Below are 27149 nucleotides of genomic sequence, written 5' to 3' on the forward strand. Positions count from 1 at the left end.
CATCCAGAAGGAAAAAATGCAGAACAAACAACAGGGGTTGGAGGGAGGGAGTGAATACTGCACCAGTGAAGAGAAAGACATCTACTGTTATGGTATTTTACACAACTGCACTATGTCCTTCTATATCACTGTTGCAGTATTCTACATAGAAGGGAGAGTAAAAAAAGCTCAAGAAACAGAATGGGAGGTGGAAGGCTGAGAAGAGCCCTCAACAAACCCACATAAAATGGTTTCAGCAAAACCTGCTCTGGCCCTAGAAACCATATCCAACTTATAATGCTTAGTAAAGGTATGGATGGAAGACCAAGTGGCAGCTGCAAGGATGGGATTGGTGTCCAAACCCTTGAAGAAGGCACCAGAAAATGTAATAGCCCCAGTGCAATGAGCTCTAACAGAAGCAGACAGAGATTTGCATTGAAAAGAATAACAAAAAGAAATGGGCTTAGATATCTGGGAGGAGAAGGTTTGCTTAAAAAACAGCCAAACCCAAAGACCTGGGATGAAAGGAAACAAAAAGCTAATTAGAATAAAATAGTCCTAGTTTTATCTAAATAGTTCATGTGCCGTCTGTGCAAGGTATGCAGGACCCTCTCACTAGCAGACTGAGGAGATGAGGAAAAAGGAAGGGAGTTGGACCGATTGATTCAAGAACAACTCATTTACTACCTTAGGTATAAAAGAAGGATTAGTACAAAGGGACACCCTGTCCCTGTGAAAAAACAAAAAAAGGAGGAATGGCCATAAGGGCCTGGAGGTCAGAAACCCTCCAAGCAGAAGTAAGACCCAGAAACAAAACAGTCTTCCAGGTACAATGTTGGAATGAAGCAGAATCTGTAGGTTCAAGAGGAGCCTGATTCAATTTCTCCAAAACAAAATTAGGGTGCCAAGGAGGAGGAACAGATGTTCTTGGAGGACTAATATGCAGTGCACCTCTAAGAAATTGTTTGACCTCAAAACAAGAACTCAAAGGAGGATTCAAGGACAGACAAGCAGAAATGGCTGACAAATGGGCCTTCGCAGAAGAATAGGCCAAGCCAGACTGGTGCAACTCATGCAAATGAAGAGGGATCCCCACTGAAAAAGGGCCCTGGTTACAAGCATGGCACCAGACTGAAAATATTTTCCATGTGGACATATACAGTAAGATTTTTCTTTTTGAGGTTTTCTTTGCCTCCTGTAAAACCCTGAGCATGTCCTCATAAAAGAGTTGCCTGAAAGGGATCAAACCCAATCACCCACAGTGTCAGATGCATTAAGAGGGGAACCAATTCTGTCTTGTCCAGAAGGGAGTCACTAGCAAGATTTTTGGGGAGTGCAGCTGAATCCTCTGCAGAACTCTTGGAAGTAGAGGAAGAGGAGGGAAAGTGTAAATAAACATCCCTTTCCAAGGAAAGGAAAGGGCATCCATCCTAAACACCAGGTGGAATGTCCCCCTGAAAAAGAAGAGAGGAAGCTGCCTGTTCATAGGGGAGGAAAAAGATCTACCTGAGGAATACTCCACTGATGGACAATATCCAGAAACACGTCTGTGAAGCACCCATTCATGAGCCAATGTTTTGGACCTGCTTAGAGAGTCTCCCAATAGATTGTGCTCGGAAAGAATGTATACTGTCTGAAGAATTAACTGATAACTGACAGACACTTTCCAAGATGAAAGAGCCATCCTGCAGAGGAGATAAGATTTCATGCCCCCCTGCTTGTTGACATACCACATCACTGTAGCGTTGTCGGGTTACACCTTCAAGGGGCCAGGAGAAAACATAGGATGAAAAGCCTGAAGGGCCAGAAGCAGAGCTCTCATCTCTTTGATGTTGGTATGGTCTGACTTCTAGGCCAAAGACCCTGAAATTTCAGGTGACCAAGAGAAACCCCACCATCCCATGTCTGAGGCAGTGGTGAACAGCTCTTGAGAGGGGGCTGGAGGCTGAAAGGGCCTGTCTGGGTCTGAGTTGAGAGAGAACTATTGAATCCACCACTCAAATTCCTTCTTGAGACAGAGAAGGAGAGGTACTCTGAAAGTCAGAGGGTGATGATGCTGCAGCCAAACTGACTTGAGGTACCATTGAAGCTTCTGCATATACAGCCTGGCAAGAGGAAGCATTGGAATAGAAGAAACCTTGAATTCCATGGCCCAAAGAAACTCTCTGGCTGGCATGGTGGTCAGAGGAAGAAGAAACTGAAAGAAGGCTGTCAATGACAATACCTTTGGAGGTGGAAGAGAGGCCAACATTGGCACAATCTGAATCCTGCATCCCTGATACACATGAACCTGATGGGGAGTCAGGACAAACTTTTGGAAGTTGATAGTAAAGAAGAGAGATGGTGAACTGTAGATCCTGTAACAATTGACTGGGAGTAGGTCCCTGAAGAAACAGGTCAATTAGATAAGGAATAATCTGAATGCCTTGGAGCCTCCAGAAGGCAGTCATAGGAGCTAGGCATTTGTGAATACCCTTGGGGTAAAAGAGATGCCCAAGAGCATAGCAGAATACAAACAGAAAATGACTGAGTTTAACAACTGGCTTAGCTTCTGGTGTCATTGCAGGGGGAACCAGTACCTGACAGCCTGGGAAGATATGATTGGCAGACCACAGTGCTTTGCTAGAGATAACCTGCATCTGTCTCACTTGGGCTTCAGGCTTCTGGCAAAGGCCCTTGGTCTCACTTGGGCTTCAGACTTCTGGCAAAGGCCCTTGCCTCCCCCTTAGTGCCTTTTTTAGGAAAAGTCATGAGGTTGATACTACCAGCATAAAAACTTCAACAAAATGCAAATTAAAGGTCATGCTGCTAAACACTAGGAGTCTAAACATGAAACTGCACTCATTGCAAGCATTCTTAACCCTGGAAGATGCTGACATTTGTGCAGTCACAGATACCTAGTTCAAAGCTGTGGAAAGCACCCCAGCCTTAACTGGTTACTCATCTTATCATACATTCAGACCCCAAACTGTGGGCAGCAAAGCCAAAGGAGGTGGAGTTTCAATATATATAAAAGACACACACATCTCCAGGCTGGTCAAACAGTATGATGCACAGGAGACACTCCAGGAGCAATAAACCATTGGCAAGACCCCTATTCAAATCACAGCTAGCTACAGGGCCCCCAAATTTGACTCAAGATGCCCACTCCACCTATCTGAACCTCTTCGAATCTATCAAGATTCAACCCTTTACCCTGATCCTTGGTGACTTTAACTACCCAACCACGGACTGGAAAAACTGAACACATTGCCCAGAAGTTCCTCAATTTTATCAATGCAAATGCCTTGGAACAGCTAGCCAATACCCCCACAAGAGATGATAATATCTTGGACTTGGTATTAACCAACACGAGTAACCACTGCAGCACCCCTACAGTATCATCCTCCCTTGTAAGATCCGACCATAAAGCAGTCACTTTTGAAGTCACCATCTCCCCTGATCCTCCTCTAGGTAGGGTCAAACAAAAAAAAATCTCCAAAGCTGATTACAACCTCCTGAGGGATGGTATAAACAGCTTCACAGCCCCCTCCCCCTTTGTAGGAACTGGCATCAATGTCCAAATCTACACCAAAGTAATATACGAACATTTATATCGATTCAGGGAATCAGGAATACCTGACAGGACAAAAATCGTCCTCCACAAGGAAGAGTAAACCTTTCTGGTGGACATCTGCAGTGAATAAACTATATAATAAAATAAAAAAATGCTGTCCAAGGCCAAGAAGGAGCAGGTACCCAATTGGAAGCAATCTCGCCTTAGCCTGAAAAAGCAAATAAAAGCACTAGTGAAATTCTCTAAAGCCAACTTCATGTCCAAATTGGCCACATCTACTAGAGACAATCATAAGGCCTTCTTCACATATGTCTGCAATCTCAAAGGAAGCACTCAGATCTGTTCAGAACTGGTGGTCAAGGACACCACAAATGTAGATATAGCCAACCTACTGGCTGACAGATTCAGTGAAAACTTCACCTCTCTGTCCCCCCATCAGTAAATCAGGACATCCCCAATACCTGATCCCACCCCTTATCTCTAGGGAACAGGACATCACTGCCCTCTCAAAGGCAAAAAATACAGCCTCCTTGGGACCCGATAACATCTCAGGCTGCATCCTACATTAACTCAGGCATAAACATGCAGCACCATTAGGCACCCTATTCAACCAGCACCTGAGTACCAGCTTTGTCCCAGCCGAGTGGAGGACAGCTACTGTCATCCCTTTACACAAAGGTGGAGTGTCCATCGATCCAGGAAATTATAGACCCATCAGCCTAACTAGCCTGATCTGCAAGGACATGGAATGAATTATCATGGGCCTCGTTAACAGGGACATTGGCAACCTCCAAACACTCGACCCCACATAGTTTGGCTTTGTCAAGGGGAGGTCATGTCTGTTAAATCTGATCGACTTCTTTGAGACAGTCACCAAAGCCATGGACGAGGGGAAGATGATGCACACTGCCTACTTTGACGTGTCCAAAGCCTTCAACACTATTCCCCACTCAAGCATAATAGATAAATTCTCTCAACTAGGCATAAATCTATATGTTACCAGATGGGCAGCAAACTGTCTCACTGATAGAACCCACCTAATCAAAATAGGGGAAGCCACCTCAAGCAGTAGATCTGTAACTAGCAGTGTACCCCAGGGATTGGTCCTGGGGCCTCTGTTATTCAGGATATACTTCTCTGAGGTGCAGGCCAAAACCAGTGGGCTATGGCTGACCAGGTTTGCAGATGACTGGTGCCAGAAACATCGCCTCAAGCTGAATACCAAAAATGCATCATCATCCCCTTTGGGGAGACTGATGTTCCCGCATATTATCACATTAATAACAATGCCCTAAGCATGAAATAAGTTGTGAGGGATTTGGGCACCCAGGTTGATAGCAACTTGACTTTTGACCACCATGTTGCTTCCATTGTACAGAAAGCTTTCTACATGGCCCACCTCATAAATAAGGGCATCTCATCCAGGGGCAAGGAGGTCATATCATCCCTGTATTCTTCCTTTATAAGGCCAGTTATTGAGTACAATGCCCTCTTTGGCATGTACCTTGCAAAGCACATGCAGCAGCTGGAGAGACCACAGAGGTTCCCCACCAGGAGAATCCAGGGCCTTAAACATCTACCCTACACAGATAGGCCAAAAGCCCTGTCCCTCTCCTCAGTATCATACAGACTCCTCAGAGGTTACCTCTGTCTGGCATACAAAGCAATCTCAGACCCTGCCTTGATGGGACTGCTGCATATCTGCAAGTCAAGCTCCACTCGAGTAACCCACACACCCAACCTCAACCTGGTCTGTGACATCAATAGGACTTGTTGGCGGGACAGATTTGTGTCCCAAAGACTCCCACATCTGTGGAATAGACTCCTTCTCCACGTCAAGTAGAGTACCTCATTATCCCTTTTTAAGAGTAACCTGGATAACTGAATGGGAAACAGAAAATACACCCCTGGGATTCCACCTGTTTCCCTGCTGGACAGGGGCTTTGGGTGCTGACTTGTCTAAACATGGGCTAAACTTTTGGATAGGCTTATAAGGACCTCAGGGCCAGTAGCCTAGTAACTTCCTATGATCCTATGAAATGTAAAAACTTCCTGAAGAGAGGGTTAATAGGGATTTGAAGGTAAGCATCTTTCAGATCCAAGGACACCAGAAAAGTCTGGGGTAATAAAAGAGGAAACAGAGTTTGACTAGTAAGCATCCAAAAAGAAGGGACCTCGAGAACGGTGCTGAGCAGGGAGAAATCCAAAATAGGTCTCCAAGTGCCCTCTTTTCTAGCTATACTACTCAGACAAGCTCCTCGTGGTCCTGCAGAGTGGTCCTAGCTACAGAGAACTCAGAAAAGTGACTACTTTCTGGATTTAAGTATCTTTGCTGCTTTTTTACTTGAAATAGCTTCTCTAGCTTACCATAAACAAGCTTAAACTGTTTTTTAGCTGTTTGCTGCATTATTTTAAAATCTGCACTTAAAGTTACTTTTTAGTCTAATTTGATCGAAAGTTTGTTTGTTTGTTTGTTTAATTTAACTGTTGAGGCTGCCCACTAAAGTGTGCTAGCCTGTGTAACTGATTTATTACTGTTTCTGCATTTTCTGTGTGTTTCTATCTAAAAACAAAAAAAACAAAAAATAATCCTTGTTTTCCTGCCTCTCCTCGACTAGTTTAGACCAGTTTACAGGCATTGCTGTATTCTGGGCTGTGGTGTAGTTCCTGTGTTGTCCATTACCTTACTTGGATAGAAGGAAGTTTCTTTGCTCACCAGTTGGAGTGGGGAGCCTTGAGCAGCCTACCTGTCCCTGTAGGAAGTGACCTCAGCACAAGAGCTGTAGTAATTGGTTGTTTTGGACCATTTCCAGCTCTTTTGAAATTCCCTGTTTAAAATCCACCTCTGGGCGTTTTTTTCTGGCTATACTACTCAGACAAGCTCCTCGTGGTCCTGCAGAGTGGTCCTAGCCACAGAGAACTCAGAAAAGCGACTACTTTTTGGATTTAAGTATATTTGCTGCTTTTTTACTTGAAATAGCTTCTCTAGCTTACCCTAAACAAGCTTAAACTGTTTTTTTAGCTGTTTGCTGCATTATTTTAAAATCTGCACTTAAAGATACTTTTTAGTCGAATTTGATCGAAAGTTTGTTTGTTTGTTTATTTAATTTAACTGTTGAGGCTGCCCACGAAAGTGTGCTAGCCTGTGTAACTGATTTGTTACTGTTTCTGCATTTTCTGTGTGTTTCTATCTAAAAACAAAAAAATAATCCTTGTTTTCCCGCCTCTCCTCGACTAGTTTAGACCAGTTTACAGGCTTTGCTGTATTCTGGGCTGTGGTGTAGTTCCTGTGTTGTCCATTACCTTATTTGGATAGAGGGAAGTTTCTTTGCTCACCAGTGGGAGTGGGGAGCCTTGAGCAGCGTACCTGTCCCTGTAGGAAGTGACCTCAGCACAAGAGCTGTAGTAATTGGTTGTTTTGGACCATTTCTAGCTCTTTTAAAATTCCCTGTTTAAAATCCGCCTCTGGGCATTTTTTTCTGGCTATACTACTCAGACAAGCTCCTCATGGTCCTGCAGAGTGGTCCTAGCTACAGAGAACTCAGAAAAGCGACTACTTTCTGGATTTAAGTATCTTTACTGCTTTTTTACTTGAAATAGCTTCTCTAGCTTACCCTAAACAAGCTTAAACTATTTTTTAGCTGTTTGCTGCATTATTTTAAAATCTGCACTTAAAGTTACCTTTTAGTCAAATTTGATCGAAAGTTTGTTTGTTTGTTTGTTTGTTTTATTAATTTAACTGTTGAGGCTGCCCACTAAAGTGTGCTAGCCCGTGTAACTGATTTATTACTGTTTCTGCATTTTCTGTGTGTTTCTATCTAAAAACAAAAAAAAAATCCTTGTTTTCCCGCCTCTCCTCAACTAGTTTAGACCAGTTTATAGGCATTGCTGTATTCTGGGCTGTGGTGTAGTTGCTGTGTTGTCCATTACCTTACTTGGATAGAAGGAAGTTTCTTTGCTCACCAGTGGGAGTGGGGAGCCTTGAGCAGCCTACCTGTCCCTGTAGGAAGTGACCTCAGCACAAGAGCTGTAGTAATTTGGTTGTTTTGGACCATTTCTAGCTCTTTTGAAATTCCCTGTTTAAAATCCGCCTCTGGGTGTTTTTTCTGGCTATACTACTCAGACAAGCTCCTCGTGGTCCTGCAGAGTGGTCCTAGCTACAGAGAACTCAGAAAAGTGACTACTTTCTGGATTTAAGTATCTTTGCTGCTTTTTTACTTGAAATAGCTTCTCTAGCTTACCCTAAACAAGCTTAAACTGTTTTTTTAGCTGTTTGCTGCATTATTTTAAAATCTGCACTTAAAGTTACTTTTTAGTCGAATTTGATCGAAAGTTTGTTTGTTTGTTTGTTTGTTTAATTTAACTGTTGAGGCTGCCCACTAAAGTGTGCTAGCCTGTGTAACTGATTTATTACTGTTTCTGCATTTTCTGTGTGTTTCTATCTAAAAACAAAAAAAAAAAAATAATCCTTGTTTTCCCGCCTCTCCTCGACTAGTTTAGACCAGTTTACAGGCATTGCTGTATTCTGGGCTGTCGTGTAGTTCCTGTGTTGTCCATTACCTTACTTGGATAGAAGGAAATTTCTTTGCTCACCAGTGGGAGTGGGGAGCCTTGAGCAGCCTACCTGTCCCTGTAGGAAGTGACCTCAGCACAAGAGCTGTAGTAATTGGTTGTTTTGGACCATTTCTAGCTCTTTTGAAATTCCCTGTTTAAAATCCGCCTCTGGGCATTTTTTTCTGGCTATACTACTCAGACAAGCTCCTCGTGGTCCTGCAGAGTGGTCCTAGCTACAGAGAACTCAGAAAAGCAACTACTTTCTAGATTTAAGTATCTTTGCTGCTTTTTTACTTGAAATAGCTTCTCTAGCTTACCCTAAATAAGCTTAAACTGTTTTTTTAGCTGTTTTCTGCATTATTTTAAAAGCTGCACTTAAAGTTACTTTTTAGTTGAATTTGATCGAAAGTTTGTTTGTTTGTTTGTTTAATTTAACTGTTGAGGCTGCCCACTAAAGTGTGCTAGCCTGTGTAACTGATTTATTACTGTTTCTGCATTTTCTGTGTGTTTCTATCTAAAAACAAAAAAAAAAAAAATCCTTGTTTTCCCGCCTCTCCTCGACTAGTTTAGACCAGTTTACAGGCATTGCTGTATTCTGGGCTGTGGTGTTGTTCCTGTGTTGTCCATTTCCTTACTTGAATAGAAGGAAGTTTCTTTGCTCACCAGTGGGAGTGGGGAGCCTTGAGCAGCCTACCTGTCCCTGTAGGGAGTGACCTCAACACAAGAGCTGTAGTAATTGGTTGTTTTGGAACATTTCTAGCTCTTTTGAAATTCCCTGTTTAAAATCCGCCTCTGGGCATTTTTATTCTGGCTATACTACTCAGACAAGCTCCTCGTGGTCCTGCAGAGTGGTCCTAGCTACAGAGAACTCAGAAAGGGGACTACTTTCTGGATTTAAGTATCTTTGCTGCTTTTTTACTTGAAATAGCTTCTCTAGCTTACCATAAACAAGTTTAAACTGTTTTTAGCTGTTTGCTGCATTATTTTAAAATCTGCACTTAAAGTTACTTTATAGTCGAATTTGATCGAAAGTTTGTTTGTTTGTTTGTTTGTTTAATTTAACTGTTGAGGCTGCCCACTAAAGTGTGCTAGCCTGTGTAACTGATTTATTACTGTTTCTGCATTTTCTGTGTGTTTCTATCTAAAACAAAAAACAAAAAATAATCCTTGTTTTCCTGCCTCTCCTCGACTAGTTTAGACCAGTTTACAGGCATTGCTGTATTCTGGGCTGTGGTGTAGTTCCTGTGTTGTCCATTACCTTACTTGGATAGAAGGAAGTTTCTTTGCTCACCAGTGGGAGTGGGGAGCCTTGAGCAGCCTACCTGTCCCTGTAGGAAGTGACCTCAGCACAAGAGCTGTAGTAATTGGTTGTTTTGGACCATTTCCAGCTCTTTTGAAATTCCCTGTTTAAAATCCACCTCTGGGCATTTTTTTCTGGCTATACTACTCAGACAAGCTCCTCGTGGTCCTGCAGAGTGGTCCTAGCTACAGAGAACTCAGAAAAGCGACTACTTTTTGGATTTAAGTATCTTTGCTGCTTTTTTACTTGAAATAGCTTCTCTAGCTTACTCTAAACAAGCTTAAACTGTTTTTTTAGCTGTTTGCTGCATTATTTTAAAATCTGCACTTAAAGATACTTTTTAGTCGAATTTGATCGAAAGTTTGTTTGTTTGTTTATTTAATTTAACTGTTGAGGCTGCCCACTAAAGTGTGCTAGCCTGTGTAACTGATTTGTTACTGTTTCTGCATTTTCTGTGTGTTTCTATCTAAAAACAAAAAAATAATCCTTGTTTTCCCGCCTCTCCTCGACTAGTTTAGACCAGTTTACAGGCTTTGCTGTATTCTGGGCTGTGGTGTAGTTCCTGTGTTGTCCATTACCTTATTTGGATAGAGGGAAGTTTCTTTGCTCACCAGTGGGAGTGGGGAGCCTTGAGCAGCCTACCTGTCCCTGTAGGAAGTGACCTCAGCACAAGAGCTGTAGTAATTGGTTGTTTTGGACCATTTCTAGCTCTTTTAAAATTCCCTGTTTAAAATCCGCCTCTGGGCATTTTTTTCTGGCTATACTACTCAGACAAGCTCCTCATGGTCCTGCAGAGTGGTCCTAGCTACAGAGAACTCAGAAAAGCGACTACTTTCTGGATTTAAGTATCTTTACTGCTTTTTTACTTGAAATAGCTTCTCTAGCTTACCCTAAACAAGCTTAAACTATTTTTTAGCTGTTTGCTGCATTATTTTAAAATCTGCACTTAAAGTTACCTTTTAGTCAAATTTGATCGAAAGTTTGTTTGTTTGTTTGTTTTATTAATTTAACTGTTGAGGCTGCCCACTAAAGTGTGCTAGCCCGTGTAACTGATTTATTACTGTTTCTGCATTTTCTGTGTGTTTCTATCTAAAACAAAAACAAAAAAATCCTTGTTTTCCGCCTCTCCTCAACTAGTTTAGACCAGTTTATAGGCATTGCTGTATTCTGGGCTGTGGTGTAGTTGCTGTGTTGTCCATTACCTTACTTGGATAGAAGGAAGTTTCTTTGCTCACCAGTGGGAGTGGGGAGCCTTGAGCAGCCTACCTGTCCCTGTAGGAAGTGACCTCAGCACAAGAGCTGTAGTAATTTGGTTGTTTTGGACCATTTCTAGCTCTTTTGAAATTCCCTGTTTAAAATCCGCCTCTGGGTGTTTTTTCTGGCTATACTACTCAGACAAGCTCCTCGTGGTCCTGCAGAGTGGTCCTAGCTACAGAGAACACAGAAAAGTGACTACTTTCTGGATTTAAGTATCTTTGCTGCTTTTTTACTTGAAATAGCTTCTCTAGCTTACCCTAAACAAGCTTAAACTGTTTTTTTAGCTGTTTGCTGCATTATTTTAAAATCTGCACTGAAAGTTACTTTTTAGTCGAATTTGATCGAAAGTTTGTTTGTTTGTTTGTTTGTTTAATTTAACTGTTGAGGCTGCCCACTAAAGTGTGCTAGCCTGTGTAACTGATTTATTACTGTTTCTGCATTTTCTGTGTGTTTCTATCTAAAAACAAACAAAAAAAATAATAATCCTTGTTTTCCCGCCTCTCCTCGACTAGTTTAGACCAGTTTACAGGCATTGCTGTATTCTGGGCTGTAGTGTAGTTCCTGTGTTGTCCATTACCTTACTTGGATACAAGGAAATTTCTTTGCTCACCAGTGGGAGTGGGGAGCCTTGAGCAGCCTACCTGTCCCTGTAGGAAGTGACCTCAGCACAAGAGCTGTAGTAATTGGTTGTTTTGGACCATTTCTAGCTCTTTTGAAATTCCCTGTTTAAAATCCGCCTCTGGGCATTTTTTTCTGGCTATACTACTCAGACAAGCTCCTCGTGGTCCTGCAGAGTGGTCCTAGCTACAGAGAACTCAGAAAAGCAACTACTTTCTAGATTTAAGTATCTTTGCTGCTTTTTTACTTGAAATAGCTTCTCTAGCTTACCCTAAACAAGCTTAAACTGTTTTTTAGCTGTTTTCTGCATTATTTTAAAAGCTGCACTTAAAGTTACTTTTTAGTTGAATTTGATCGAAAGTTTGTTTGTTTGTTTGTTTAATTTAACTGTTGAGGCTGCCCACTAAAGTGTGCTAGCCTGTGTAACTGATTTATTACTGTTTCTGCATTTTCTGTGTGTTTCTATCTAAAAACAAAAAAAAACAAAAAAAAAAATCCTTGTTTTCCCGCCTCTCCTCGACTAGTTTAGACCAGTTTACAGGCATTGCTGTATTCTGGGCTGTGGTGTTGTTCCTGTGTTGTCCATTTCCTTACTTGAATAGAAGGAAGTTTCTTTGCTCACCAGTGGGAGTGGGGAGCCTTGAGCAGCCTACCTGTCCCTGTAGGAAGTGACCTCAACACAAGAGCTGTAGTAATTGGTTGTTTTGGAACATTTCTAGCTCTTTTGAAATTCCCTGTTTAAAATCCGCCTCTGGGCATTTTTATTCTGGCTATACTACTCAGACAAGCTCCTCGTGGTCCTGCAGAGTGGTCCTAGCTACAGAGAACTCAGAAAGGGGACTACTTTCTGGATTTAAGTATCTTTGCTGCTTTTTTACTTGAAATAGCTTATCTAGCTTACCATAAACAAGTTTAAACTGTTTTTTAGCTGTTTGCTGCATTATTTTAAAATCTGCACTTAAAGTTACTTTATAGTCGAATTTGATCGAAAGTTTGTTTGTTTGTTTGTTTGTTTAATTTAACTGTTGAGGCTGCCCACTAAAGTGTGCTAGCCTGTGTAACTGATTTATTACTGTTTCTGCATTTTCTGTGTGTTTCTATCTAAAAACAAAAAAAAACAAAAAAATAATCCTTGTTTTCCCGCCTCTCCTCGACTAGTTTAGACCAGTTTACAGGCATTGCTGTATTCTGGGCTGTCGTGTAGTTCCTGTGTTGTCCATTACCTTACTTGGATAGAAGGAAATTTCATTGCTCACCAGTGGGAGTGGGGAGCCTTGAGCAGCCTACCTGTCCCTGTAGGAAGTGACCTCAGCACAAGAGCTGTAGTAATTGGTTGTTTTGGACCATTTCTAGCTCTTTTGAAATTCCCTGTTTAAAATCCGCCTCTGGGCATTTTTTTCTGGCTATACTACTCAGACAAGCTCCTCGTGGTCCTGCAGAGTGGTCCTAGCTACAGAGAACTCAGAAAAGCAACTACTTTCTAGATTTAAGTATCTTTGCTGCTTTTTTACTTGAAATAGCTTCTCTAGCTTACCCTAAACAAGCTTAAACTGTTTTTTTAGCTGTTTTCTGCATTATTGTAAAATCTGCACTTAAAGTTACTTTTTAGTCGAATTTGATCGAAAGTTTGTTTGTTTGTTTGTTTGTTTAATTTAACTGTTGAGGCTGCCCACTAAAGTGTGCTAGCCTGTGTAACTGATTTGTTACTGTTTCTGCATTTTCTGTGTGTTTCTATCTAAAAACAAAAAAAAAACAAAAAAAATCCTTGTTTTCCCGCCTCTCCTCGACTAGTTTGGACCAGTTTACAGGCATTGCTGTATTCTGGGCTGTGGTGTAGTTCCTGTGTTGTCCATCACCTTACTTGGATAGAAGGAAGTTTCTTTGCTCACCAGTGGGAGTGGGGAGCCTTGAGCAGCCTACCTGTCCCTGTAGGAAGTGACCTCAGCACAAGAGCTGTAGTAATTGGTTGTTTTGGACCATTTCTAACTCTTTTGAAATTCCCTGTTTAAAATCCATGTTTGCACAGCTTTGCGCGGTTGTGCGCATAGTGCAGCGCCGGTTAAACAAGGTTAAACTTCTTCTGGCTCCGCCAAGTCTGCTCTTCAAATTTTCCCTTAAGGAAGCTCTACTCTTAGTATAATCAGATTACTCGCTATATTATAAGCCTAGCACTTGTTCTCAAAACTTCTCTACTAAGTAAGCACTCTCGTACTAAGTAAGCACTACATCCACCTACCACCCCTGTGAATATCCACTTCCCTTAAAGGCACAGCACTCCCTTATACTATTCTAGCATGTCGAGTGGTAGATTACTGGCGTCCTCTCCAGTTCAGCTGGTTAGTCTGGGTATCTTGAGACAATGCTACAATTGTCTCATGTACACAGACAACCCTCTCCTCCTCCCAACAAACACAAATACATGTGAGAGATGCAACTATATAGCCAAACTGGAGGCTGAACTCTCTCAACTCAGGGCTGGCATGACCAGACAGGAGGAGATGGTAACCACACACACAACAAACCCAGTCCCACATAGACCTACCACAACTGCAAACCAAACACATAAAAACACAAAGACATACTCGGAAGCTCTAATAAAAACTTACCAAAACAACAGAGGCTCCCAAAGCAGACATCCAAAAATCCACCACCTCAAAACAAAACACATGCAACACATACTTCAATAAATCAGTGTGTCAATCAATCACAGCCCTTAAGGCCAAACACCATGCCTGATACACTAGTAATAGGTGACTCTATAGTCAGACACACTGACGTCCCGCTTACCAGGCTGAACAAGGAGAGGGTGACTGTGAGCTGCCTATCGGGAGCTAGGATCCGCCACATAACACACGCACTCAGGTCACTCCAAAGCAAGTACAAATATGACTCCGTCATTGTCCATGCTGGCGTGAATGACCTGAGACGCACTCCCTGGACTACATGAAAAGAGACATAGAGGAGCTCTCTGATTATGTATCCCAGGCTGGTATGACCCTGACCCTGAGCAGCATCTTGCCCTCACCAAGAATGATGCCACAATACAAAGACAAGATGATCAGCTTTAATAATTGGCTCAAGTACTGGTGTCATTCTAAGGGGATCCAATGTCTGTCTGCCTGGGATGACATGCTGGACAAGCCACGCTGCTTCACAAGGGACGGCTTGCACCTGTCACCACTGGGCTTCTGGATATTGGCTAAGGCTCTTGCCACCCCCATAGTGCCTTTTTTAGGCAAGGCTCAAAAGACAAACCCGCCTCCTTAGAAAACAAAAATGGAAAAAAACTAAGGGTAATGCTGCTCAACGCCAGAAGTCTAAATCTCAAGATGGAGGCACTCGATGCACTCCTCAGTATGGAGAACATCGACGTCTGTGCAGTAACTGAAACCTGATTCAAGGCTCCTGAGAGCACCCCAGTGCTACCAGGCTATACCTCATATCATGCTTTTTGGCCCCAAAACCCGAGCCAAACCACAAAGGGAGGGGGAGTGTCCATATTCATCAAGGACACCCACACCTCCAGGTTAGTAGCAACACATGAAGCATCAGAGACCATACAGGTGCAACTAACCATAGGCAAAACTGCTATACAACTGGTAGCATGTTACAGACCACCCTCTCAATCTCAGGAACCCCACTCAGCCTTCCTGAAGACGTTGGTGGATATGAATGCATCACAAAATACCATCATACTGGGAGACTTCAACTACCCAAACATAGATTGGGTACATTATTCTAGCCCTAACACCCTAGCCCAAAGGTTCCTGGAATTCATAAATTCAAATGCACTAGAACAACTAGTCACCTCTTCCACTAGGGGAGATAATATACTAGACCTGATCATCACAAACATGGGGACAAAATGCTCCACACCGGAGGTATACCCCTCACTAGTGAGATCTGACCACAGACTAATCACCCTGGATATACATATCCCACCTCCACCCCCAGCACAAAAGACCACAGTGAAAAACTTCTCAAAAGCAGACTTCACTCTTCTTAAGACTGAGATGGTATCCTTTAAGCCCACTGGGCCAGTGGATACCACATCCCACAATGCCGAATCCTTCACAAATGCTTTCTATGGACATCTCCAAGAATGCATGGATCATGCAATCCCAAATAAATCCAAGTCCCTCTCCACCAAAGACAAGCGTCCTGTCTGGTGGACCTCAGCCATTAACAAATTGTATAACAAAAGAAGGAAACTACTGCATGACAGAGCAAAATCCCATAAAGGGAAGACATCTCTGATCAACACTAGCAGAAAACTATGTTCTCTCATAAAAACATCCAAGGTCAACTTTGAGAGAAAAATCGCTAAGGACACTAAAGATAACCACAAAGCCTTCTTCAGCTATGTTAGAAACCTGGGCGGAAACCCTCAGATATGCTCAGAGTTAGTTCACAACAACAAAAAATACACTGAACCCACAGATATTGCCAACATTCTGGCTGACAGGTTCAGTGCAAATTTCTCCCCTCCCTCACCCCCAAAAGAAGAAATACTTATCCCAGCTGAATGTAATCTCCCTGTCATCTCAGATGTCCAAGTGAAAACCGCCCTCAACAAAGCTAAAAACACAGCATCAATGGGACCTGACGGTATCCCGGGTTGCATGCTAAGTGAACTCCAAGAGGAGCTAAACCCGCACATAAAAATGCTATTTAACCTTAGCCTTACTACAGGATATGTACCTGAATACTGGCGTACAGCAACAGTGGTCCCACTCCACAAAGGGGGTACCTCTACTGACCCTGGGAACTACCGCCCCATAAGCTTAACCAGCCTGGTCTGCAAAGCTATGGAAAGAATCATTATGGAACTCATAAACAGAGACATTGGGGACCTACAGACACTTGACCCCACCCAGTTCGGCTTTGTAAAGGGCAGATCCTGCCTTTTGAACCTGGTTGACCTTTTTGAAACAGTCACTAGAGCCATTGATGAGGGCAAAGCAGTCCATACAGCCTACCTGGACTTGGCTAAGGCCTTCGACACAATACCCCACTCAGGCATCATAGATAAGCTCAACAGCTTAATCGTAAACCCTTATGTCACTAGATGGGTTGCAAACTGGCTAAAGGACAGAACCCATAAAGTTAAAATCGCTGGAGCAATGTCAGACTCAAAGCCAGTCACAAGTGGTGTCCCACAGGGATCTGTCCTGGGTCCCCTCTTGTTCGGCATTTATTTCTCAGATGTTAAAGCAAACATGGGAGGGTTGTGGCTGACAAAGTTCGCAGATGACTGCAAACTAGGCGCCATAGTCGATACACCAGCGGACACATACATCCTACAAAAAGGCCTCACAGAAACGGACAACTGGTGCCGGAGTCATGGCCTTAAACTAAATGCCAAAAAATGTATAGTCATCCCCTTTGGGAAAAACAAAGTACCCACAAATTATCACGTAGACAGCAACCCACTGAGTACAGAAAAAGTAATCAGAGACCTAGGGACCCAAGTCAACAGCGACCTCTCATTTGACACCCACGTTGCCAAAGTGGTTAGAAAAACATTCTACCTTGCATTCTCCCTTATCATGAAGGGATTCACATCCAGATCCAAGGATGTCATTGTACCCCTATACTCCTCCCTCATCAGACCCATGATTGAGTACAATGCCACATTTGGTATGTACCTCACCCGGCATTTGCAACAGCTGGAGAGACCATTAAAGTACCTCACCAAGAGAATCAAGGGTCTCCAACATATGTCTTATTCTGCCAGACTAAAGAAACTCCATCTCTATTCAGTAGCATACCGCCTGCTCAGAGGTGATCTCTGCCTGACGTACAAGGCCATGTCCAATCAGGAACTGATGGACATGCTCCACCTCAAAAAATCCAAATCCATCAGGACCACGAGAGCTAAAGACTTAAACCTTGGCACAAGTATGAATAGGACATGCTGGAGGGATAGATTCATAACCCAGAGGCTTCCTGTGCTCTGGAACAAGATCCCAGTTCATGTTAGGCAGAGCCCCTCACTGACTCTCTTCAAGAGAAATCTTGATGAGTGGATGGGAGATCGTAAGTTTACCCCAGGGGTCACATCTGTGTCACTACTAGACAGGGGCACAGTAATCTAATTCTATTATATAAGGGGACCTTCACTGTGTCACTACTAGACAGAGGCACAGTATTCTAAATCTATTCTGTGCATTTTTTGGGGTGGCGAAAGCCACATCACTATGGCTAGGCTTACAAATGCCCCAGGGCAGATAGCCTAGTACTAAACTATGAAACTTTGAAACTATGGAATAAAGCCCCTTCCCACTTGGAAAAGGGGGGACAGTTTGAACCTCCAGGAAATGAGGAAGTTGCTCTAGAGGAGGTTGAGGAATCCCTGAAAAAGGAGGGAGAGATTTCCATACTATGAAGTAACCCTGATGGACGATAGAAAGAACCCAAGAGTCTAAAGTGATGAGATGCCAATTTGGAAGACAAAGGGAGAGCCAAAGGGACAAAGCAACCTGGTATAAAAGAAGGTGGGGGTGAAGTGTCAAAGAGAAGCAGGCTTATCAGATAAAGGTGGCTTCTGGGCCACAGAAATCTGAGAAGCCTTAGCAGAGAGGGCTCTTAGAGGCCTGGCAGGATTGCCTGTGAACACAAGCAGACTTAGAAGATTAATTCTTCTGGAACGTAGGGATAGAAGAGACAAAAATATGTTTAAGGTCCTGCAAGGCATTGCCTTTCTCTTAAAGAGATTTAAACATGTCAGCAGCAGCAGTCCCAAAAAGATGTTTATTATCCAGAGGAGCATCCAACAACTTGGCTTTAATGTCCTCAGGCAGAGATGGAAGATGAAGCCAATAGTAATGCCTCATGATGGACCAAAAAGCCGCAGCCCTATAAGAGGCATCAGCAGCATTACAGCTACACTTAATAGAGTGGTGATCCACTTGAGAAGCAGAACCTAAAAGAGATAAGGCAGATGATTTGACTTCAGAATCAGGGAGGTCAGAAGTAGCCTGACAAGCCTGAACAATCAAGGCCAGAGTATACCTGGTTATGTGGGTCTGGTAATTAATAGTCCTAAAGGCCAAAGGAGAAGCAGCATAAACTTTACCAATCTTCTCCATTGCCCTACTATCTTTATTAGAAGGCAAAAGTTTGGAAGAGGGCAAAAACTTAAAATGTTTGTCAGAAGAGACTGAAACCACAGCAGGATCAGCAGAAGGACATTTAAATAAAAATTAACAATCCTCGGGAACCTTATAGAACATAGCAGGTTCCTTAGGAGTAGGAGGCTAAGTCAGGAAACTTGGAATCAGCAATGAAAGTATCTAACAATGCAGCCAACACAGGAGGAACTGTCGATGGTTTACGAGTATCCACTTGAAGCAAGTCATATCTTCACTGAATGTCAGACACATGAGAAGAATCCCAGTTAAAGAATTCCATCATCCCAGTAATTGCACCCCCAATGGACAATTCCTCAAAAGGAGAATCAGGGCCAACAGGCTGTTCTTCATCAAAACCATAAGCCAAAGGTGAAGACACCTGTGAAGAATAGGACAAAGACTCCTCACCAGATACTGAATACTTATCCAAAGAATCTGGTTCCCTAAGCCATTTAACAGGGGTAGAGATCCAGGGAGGAGCAGTACCAAAACCTTTTGAGGAGGCTTTAGGGCTATTAAGGCAGAAAACAAACCTTGAGTAAACTCTTGCCATTCCATTTGAGGATGCTTAGGATGGACCGAAATATGCTTCAGTTTTGTCTTTTCTTAGAAGGGACATCAGCCCTAACAAATACCAGAGGTTCCAACCCTTGGTGAGATTCGATAAGAGAACCCATAACTACCTCCCTGACCAATATCTGTAGAATCCCTCTAGAACCCTCAGAGATAATCAACCACTGTTCTCCCTCAGTGTCCAGAGCAGATGTCTCCAAAGCCTCAGAGGATGTGTGAAAATTTGGATCCATGCTGGCCTCTGACAGGGCCTCGGTAGTAGAATCTGATGTAGACTCTGACCAACCTACAGAGCTATTATCTGCTCCTAGAGGGATGTACAGTGGAGGCAGGGTAGCTAAAAAATCCGGCTGAGACTTATTGGCCTTCTTTTTACCTAGCAGGAGTATCCCAGGGTTAAAGGATTCTGCCATGGTGCCATAGGCTAACTGTTTAAACCACTGGTTTTCAAGATAAATGGCCAGGGAAGACAAACAGCTTCTGAGTGCCTTAGTCACAAATGCCTTACAGATATTATAAGATATATGGTTGTGGGAAGCACCCAAACAAAAAAGACATTGTTCATGGTGATCCTTATGGGGAGTCTACCTCCTACACTGACATTTTCCCTTCTTGGATTACATGAACTCTAGGTAGTAAAATAAAATTCAAGACCAAGAAAAGTGAAAAAAAAAAACAATGGGGCACTTATCTGGTGCTGATAAGTACAGCAACAAGGAGTTCAGACCAAATGGCAAAAATGGCATTTGAACTGGTAGCAAAGAAGTTCTGGATATTTGCATGCGCACCTCCCTTTTATGCCCTACATTCTGTGCAGGGAGCATAAATGTGATGTATGGTGCATACAAGATCTTTTAGGCTTTTGCATACTGGCAGAGCATCGCTCTGCCCCGGTTGGGAGATCCCTTCTATGTAGAATACTACAACAGTGATACAGAAGGACATCACAGGATGCAGGACCAACATCTTCAGTACCCAATACTAATTACCTCTCTTTCTCTCAGCAATGTCTGCCAAAAATGCTGCAGCCTACATGTTGCCCTCTAGCTATGTTTCCACCCAATTCTTTCCCTCCCCACCCCTTTAATCTAATTATCTGCCCAATGTATAGTGCCATATCAAAGCCCTTCTCACAGTCTAAATGTATGATATCTGTTACTTATCTCTGTTTCAGCTGTTGTTACTACTACTGGACAGGATGTTGCTCTTCAAAAGCATCGTAACTATGAGTTATAGAACCTGAAGACTGCTGTGAGAGTAGGGGTCGTGATTTAAGGTTAGGGTGATTTTAATATTAGGGTAAGGGTTTTAGGGTAAGGGTTAGGGTTTTAAGATTAAGGCTAACATTACAGTTTTAGAGTTAGGGTTAGAGTTTTAGGGTGAGGGTTAGTGCTTTAGGGTTATGTTTAGAGTTCTTAAGTCAACCAGTGAGTAGTTCCAATAATATAAATGTGGCTTGACAAATGTATTCTGATTTTGTCAGGTAGTATAACTCATTCTCTCAGTCAGAAAAAGAACATATACAAACAAGTCATAGCCATCCTGTAGGGGCAACCAAGTCTACTATTTCTGAATGACCAGCCAGCACAGTCATATAAATGGGTTAGTTCATTTGACAGTATGTTTTGGAGATGAACCTATGTTGTTTGACGTCCTGGATGTTGGTATTGTCCAAACATCTGATCAGTAGTTCCATCAGCTTCCAGTCACTGAGTTTGATCAGAGTCCTGGCAATACTATCTTGGGATTAAATAAAATACCAGGTATCAAAATGGCCCAGTACATGCAGCTGGAGGTAGTCTGACAGGTGGTACCTTGGCCTAGGGTATTAGCAACATGGAGTTTTCCTTCTTGTGTCCTTATATATATTACAGTAGTGACAAATCTGACAGCACATTCAGTTGCATACTGCATTTAGACAAAGAGCTATATGTTAAGGCTTAGCTTGTTTGCTTTCTTTCCTTTCAAAATGATTTTTTTTGTAATGAGAATCACTGAAATAGTTTATCACCGAAAGGTCAGGTTTGAGTGTTCAAGGGAGTTTACCAGTGTTATTTCAGTCCATTATATTAGGGTGCCCGGCCTAAAACTGCAAGTTGGTTAGCACTGAATCAAAACTGCTAATGTATTCTGTAACATTCATTTCTCTTATGCTGATGAACTGTGTGTTGACTTCTTTTTTGGATTTGATCATCAGCTTCAAACATTCCAAAATGCTTTAGAGTTACAGAGGGTACCATGTGAGGCATTGCCTTAGTTATTTCTGTCATCCCTGAAGTGCACTTCTTTATTAAGACTCTATGTATTCACGTCACTCAATAGAAGGATTTTGTCATCAAGAATTTATTTCCTTATTAATATAACTGCTTGGACCTCAGGAAAAATTAACTCACTATGACAGACAGATGGCTGCACGGAGAGGTGTAACTGCTGAGAATGCTGATAAAACTAAACTGTAGCACTGAGATACATTAATGTACATTATGAACACAAGTCTAGGGCCATCAGCCATTTTCCAAATATTGTGCCTGAATAATTTGAACAGCGACAGTTGAAGGTTTGATGTGAATTTTCCAGATGTCAGAAAGCATGTCCAGAAGGATTACAACTCTGAGGACATTAACTGAAGAGCCAGTCAGTGCCCAGTCTAGTATATTAAAAAGACCAGTCCTGTGGTGCGTTCTGGCAGACAGGGTGACTGGTTCTCCTGATCCACAATAGGGGACTGACTTAGTTGAGCAGTGATATTGTAACTGGTTGAGTTTGACCACCCATGATTTTCTCATCTGTTTGGAAAAGGTCCCAAATATGATGAGCACATTTGGAGTGTGGGGAAAAAAAGGGGTATGGATTACTTCCAAGTTACAGTGCTACCTTCAGGCTTTTCTACCTGATGTTTCTGGTTCTGATTAGTCAGTTAGTGTTTAGGTCTATGGTTACTCATCGATTGTTTGAGTTTCCCTTTTTTGTTGCATTGCTCACTTTTTTCTGTAGAATACGCACACACTTTTGTGCAACTTCTTATTCTGGGTATGTGGTTTTAGCTGCATCTTATTGATTGTTGATGTGTCAGGCTTATATAGGAAATTCAAATTAGTCATTTACTAATTTATATTTGTGAGACTCGTTATGCCCATATTTATAAGCTTAATGCCAATGTTAGAAGTCCAGGATATTTTCTGAAGAAGTTGTCAGCAACCTTTTATTTGTTAGGTTACTTAGCCTTGGATTTGTGAGGATGCCAAAAGCAAGGTTAGATGCAGATGGATTAGTAGTATGGCAAGTTTATTCAAATGTGTTATTTTCTATTTTTTTCTGTACTACTGTATCGATAGCATTTTAGGTACATTGTAGTCTAGTCTCTATTCTAGAATTTTAGATTTGGTTTACTATCCCATGGAATCTTTAAGAGATAGTCACATGATTAACAGTGCATATTCAGCTTGTGCTTTGTAATTTGATTTTGCTTGTGAGCTTGTTGTACACTTACTAGTTTCTCTACAAAAAGGTCAGTTTGTGAATTTAATATAATGGGAGAATGCATTAGTTAAATTGTGCCTTTGACATTGCTTCAGGGTGATTTGGTCACACTGACTAATGTTGACATAACCCCCCCATGACAGTCTTATTGCCAAGTGACTGGTTAGTAACATATATACTTTTTTAGACAGTAATTGTTCTTATATTGTAGTACAGAAGCAGCTAAATTGTTAATTAAAGGCAGGTGTTATAGGAATAACCAGGACTTGATACTATGTGGTGGGTCATATCTAGAGCAGGTGGGTTGAAGACTGGGTAGAATACAACAGTTTAGAGAATTCCCTGTCTGTGAGGATGATCATAAGATCTGAAGCGTATCATTACAACTAGCCAACTGCAAGAAGACAATCCCAAGAGCAATGTGTCTGGGTGAGAAAGAGAATGCTGGATTTTGGCAGATGTGTTTTACTTCAGGGTTATTTGTGTTTCATGCCAAATTCAATTTTAGAAATGGAGTAACATGCCAAGAGAGGAAGAAGAGTCCTGCTCCACGAGGTATGACGACAGTGAGTGTCATCATCTAATTGAGTGCTCCCTTGGTATTCCACAAGAGGCATACGTCTTCCACCATGCAGCTGGTGTTCTAGAGACTCAGAAAGTGAGACTGTGTACTTTACATGCTGGATAGTAGTGAAAGGGAAAGATTTGGGGCACTTTACTACAGTTAGAGAGGATTACAGGACGGAAAAAGAAATTACTTGAAAGTCGAGATATAAATGATTACAGCTGAAAATAAAAAGAGACAGCAACGGCTGAAAGAAAGACTTGCAGCAACAGAGAAAACTGGAAGGTATAACACTTGACAAGAAAATGATACTTAGGGATGAGGGACTTGCAGTAAAACAGAAAGCTCCCAGTAGGAAACTAGAGACACAGAGAGAGTGGCTTGTGTAAGAAAAGGAAAACAAAACTAATTACACAAGACCATGATCTATGCCTGCAGTTTAAGATAACAGATGAAGGAATGCAGTGATGCTTGGTGGAACAGATATTACAGAAAGTAGGTTTGTTGTTAGACCACAGAGTAGTCTATATGACGAAAAGATAGAGAACACATTATTGTTAGAGGCACTCTGTAATGGATTGGGCAGAGCAGACTGCATGCAATCCATAAGATGATGACAAGGAAGCAAGACAGGGTGATAATATCAGAGAAGCAGACATATAAAAGAAAAATACTCAGATTTTATAATTATCAAGAGTATCCTTCAAGTTACATGTACTATATGACCACCAGGTATGCTAACACATGTAACAGTCTTAGGTTCATAGGTTCATAGTTGTGTACTAGGCTAATGCCCCTGGAGCCTTTACAAGCCTAGCTCATAGGATTACCCTGGCATCGTGCTACCCGACCTTAGTTGCCAGTACCTCTGTCGAGTAAAGCCACTGGAGTGATCCCTGGGGTGAATTTTCTATTTCACATCCACTCATCAAGATTTCTCTTGAAGAGGGCCGGTGAGGTGCTCTTTGCAAGATACTCACAATTTTATGCATAAATATATTTTCCTACAGTTATTAGGGATGCTGACACACATACAGCAGCCTTTCAAGATAGTCACAGTCTCTATGTTTACCCTATTCCAGTAAATTTTGTTGTGAAAAACATCCTTATCCATTAGGATAAGCTCTATTTTATGCTACACTCCTCTGTTTAGCTAAAGGAAATGCCTTCTAAGTTCCATTGTAAAGTGAAATATACTTTTTGCCCATTTAGAGCATGAGCTTTATCAACCAACCCAGGATGTGATACAAATAACACCTTTAACTTGACTATATGTGTGTGTGTGTGTGTGTGTGTGTGTGTGTGTGTGTGTGTGTGTGTGTGTGTGTGTGTGTGTGTGTGTGTGTGTGTGTGTGTCTACTTTGATTCACTGAAAACTCATTTCACTGAATTTCAAAACACTCATACCAAATAGCTAAAAGTTCATATCACTGAAAACTCATTTCACTGAATCACATTTCACAGAATGTAAGTACTGCTGGGCAAATAAAACCTATATGTCCTTTTCCCCATTGTAGTGCGATCCTGGAGTTAGTATATATAGTTAGGACGTGTGGGGGGCATAGCCCCCCACCTACTTTTGGTTTTACTTACATTCAGTGAAATGTGATTCAGTGCAATGAGTTTTCAGTGATTTTAGCTTTCCGCAATTTTTGAGGGTGAATTGAAATTCAGTGAAATGAGTGTATATCTATATCTATCTATCTATCTATCTATATATATATATATATATATATATATATATATATATATATATGTGTATAGATAGATATATGGGTCTATATTGATTTATCGAAAATACGGTTCATCAAACCATATTTTTGATAACTCACTTCCACAAAAGTGCATTCTATCGAAAATGCACTTTCACGGAACAAAAAAGTAAATAATATATAAATAAAAAGTAAATAAAAAAAATAATAGACTGAACAGTATTATGCAGGGGGCAAGCCCCTACACCCCACATCCCCCCTACTTTAATATTCTCACTTTGAGATCACACTACAGTGGGGGGAAAGGGAATATTCCCTTATCCCCACTGTACCACGATCTCAACAAGAGTTTCCTTAGTTGTACATCAACAGTATACGTTGATGCACAACTAACGTTACATGCAAACTGCATGTTTTTCTTTTTTTTTTTTTGTTTTTTTTTTGTTTTTTTTAGCAAAAGTGCATTTTCGACATAATGCGCTTTCGCTAAAGTGGGTTCGACAAAGTACGGTTCAATGAACTGTACATTCAACTATGCAACCAGGACCCATATATATATATATATATATATATATATATATATACCACACTCTCCAAAATTCAGCACCAACCAGCATATGAACACCCAAAATGAGTGTGAAACTAATAAATGAAACTTAATAAAAAAGAAGTCCAAACAGAAACATGGCTTGGTACTGGCATGGATTTAATGTTCGGCTCACATAAAAACACAGTACACAATACACAAACCTAGGTTTTGCCCCCTGGCATCATGAGTGTGTATTGCCAGTAGGGAACAGAGACTTATTTATACCCCTTTCAATCAGCATGAATTAAAGACACCATTGCATTGAGCAAATACAATTGTGATGTTTTTAAAACACCAAAACCATACCCCATGTTACAATAAACATTATAGATACCTTAATGCATATAACTACCTAAATACATTGTTAATTCAACTAACTCAACTAACACACTAACTGACACATTTTATACCCTAAATAACATTACCGATGGTCATTTAGACCTGATTTGAATAATGCTCCTAGATACACTATCCATTTCCTTTCTTTTTCAGTTAGTATCCTATGTTTGCTAATCAACTTTAAGATTTCCCCTACTACCTGATCGATACCCAAAAAAATAAAGTGTGCTCCTGCGTGCATTTGAGTGTGTTTGTACAGGGCACTCTGTATTCTTTTACAATTGATATCGCTGATATGTAAGGCTATTCTCTGTCGAAAAGATAAAGAGGTCTGGTCCACATAAAAAGCCCCGCATTGGCATATCGCCATATGGATCACCCATTCGCTACTGCAAGTGATCAAATGTCTAATATCATATACCTTAGGTGTGTTTATAGATGTAAATGATTTAGTTTTTGAGATAACTTTACAATGGACACACTGTCCACAATATGTACTGCCCATTATTTTGCTGGCTTGGTTATCTCTAACTTTTTTATAACTTTTCTTAAAGTTAACTAAACTTTCACCTATGGTCTTCCCTCTCCTATATCCAAAGGAACACCTTAAATCCATTAATGTGTCCAGAAACCAGTCGGTCTTCAATATGTGCCAATGTCGTTGTATTATGTCTTTTATTTTGAAGCTATTGCTTTCATACTTAGTCATAAACCTAATGACATCATTCCCTTCTGCCTGTGGCCTTTCAACCCCCATTAATAATTGTTCTCTGGTACCGGAGTCCACCATACTTAGGGCTCTATCAACTTGCCTAGCTTTATAGCCCCTTGCCAAAAATCTAGACCTCATCTGATCTGCCTGTGTCTGAAAATCATCTGATTGACTATATATACGCTTAAGTCTTTTGAACTGAGCTTGGGGAATATTACTTATAATGTGCTGTGGATGGTTGCTATCCACCCTCAATAATGAGTTCTTGGTAAACGGCTTCCTATATAGGCTGGTATGTACCACGCCATCATTAGCCTTAGTAACCATAACATCTAAAAATTCAATACTTTTCTCTTCCAATTTACCACTGAAAAAAATTCCATATTGATTATAATTCAAAAAATTGACGGACTGTCACCACCTATCCACAGTACCCTGCCATATTACCCAGCAGTCGTCCAGGTACCTTCTCCACATCAATAACTCAGATATAAATTCCTTTTGTTGATAAATCATTTGTACCTCCAAAACCCCATAAACAGGTGCGCATATATGGGAGCAACTTTTGCTCCCATAGCTGTACCCTTAATCTGCAGGTACCAGTCCGACCCATATCTAAAGAAGTTATGTTCTAACACCAAACCCAAAAGTTTTAATAAAAAATTCTTGTTCTTCTTTGGGATAATAATTCTAAACCTGAAACCAGTATTGTATGGCTGCTATTCCACCGTGATGAGGATTGCTTGTGTATAAAGCCTGTACATCTAGTGTACCTATGTATG

Source organism: Protopterus annectens, chromosome 4.part1 (genome assembly GCF_019279795.1).
Source record: "Protopterus annectens isolate FY-2018-M chromosome 4.part1, PAN1.0, whole genome shotgun sequence".
In the NCBI taxonomy this organism is placed as follows: domain Eukaryota; kingdom Metazoa; phylum Chordata; order Ceratodontiformes; family Protopteridae; genus Protopterus; species Protopterus annectens.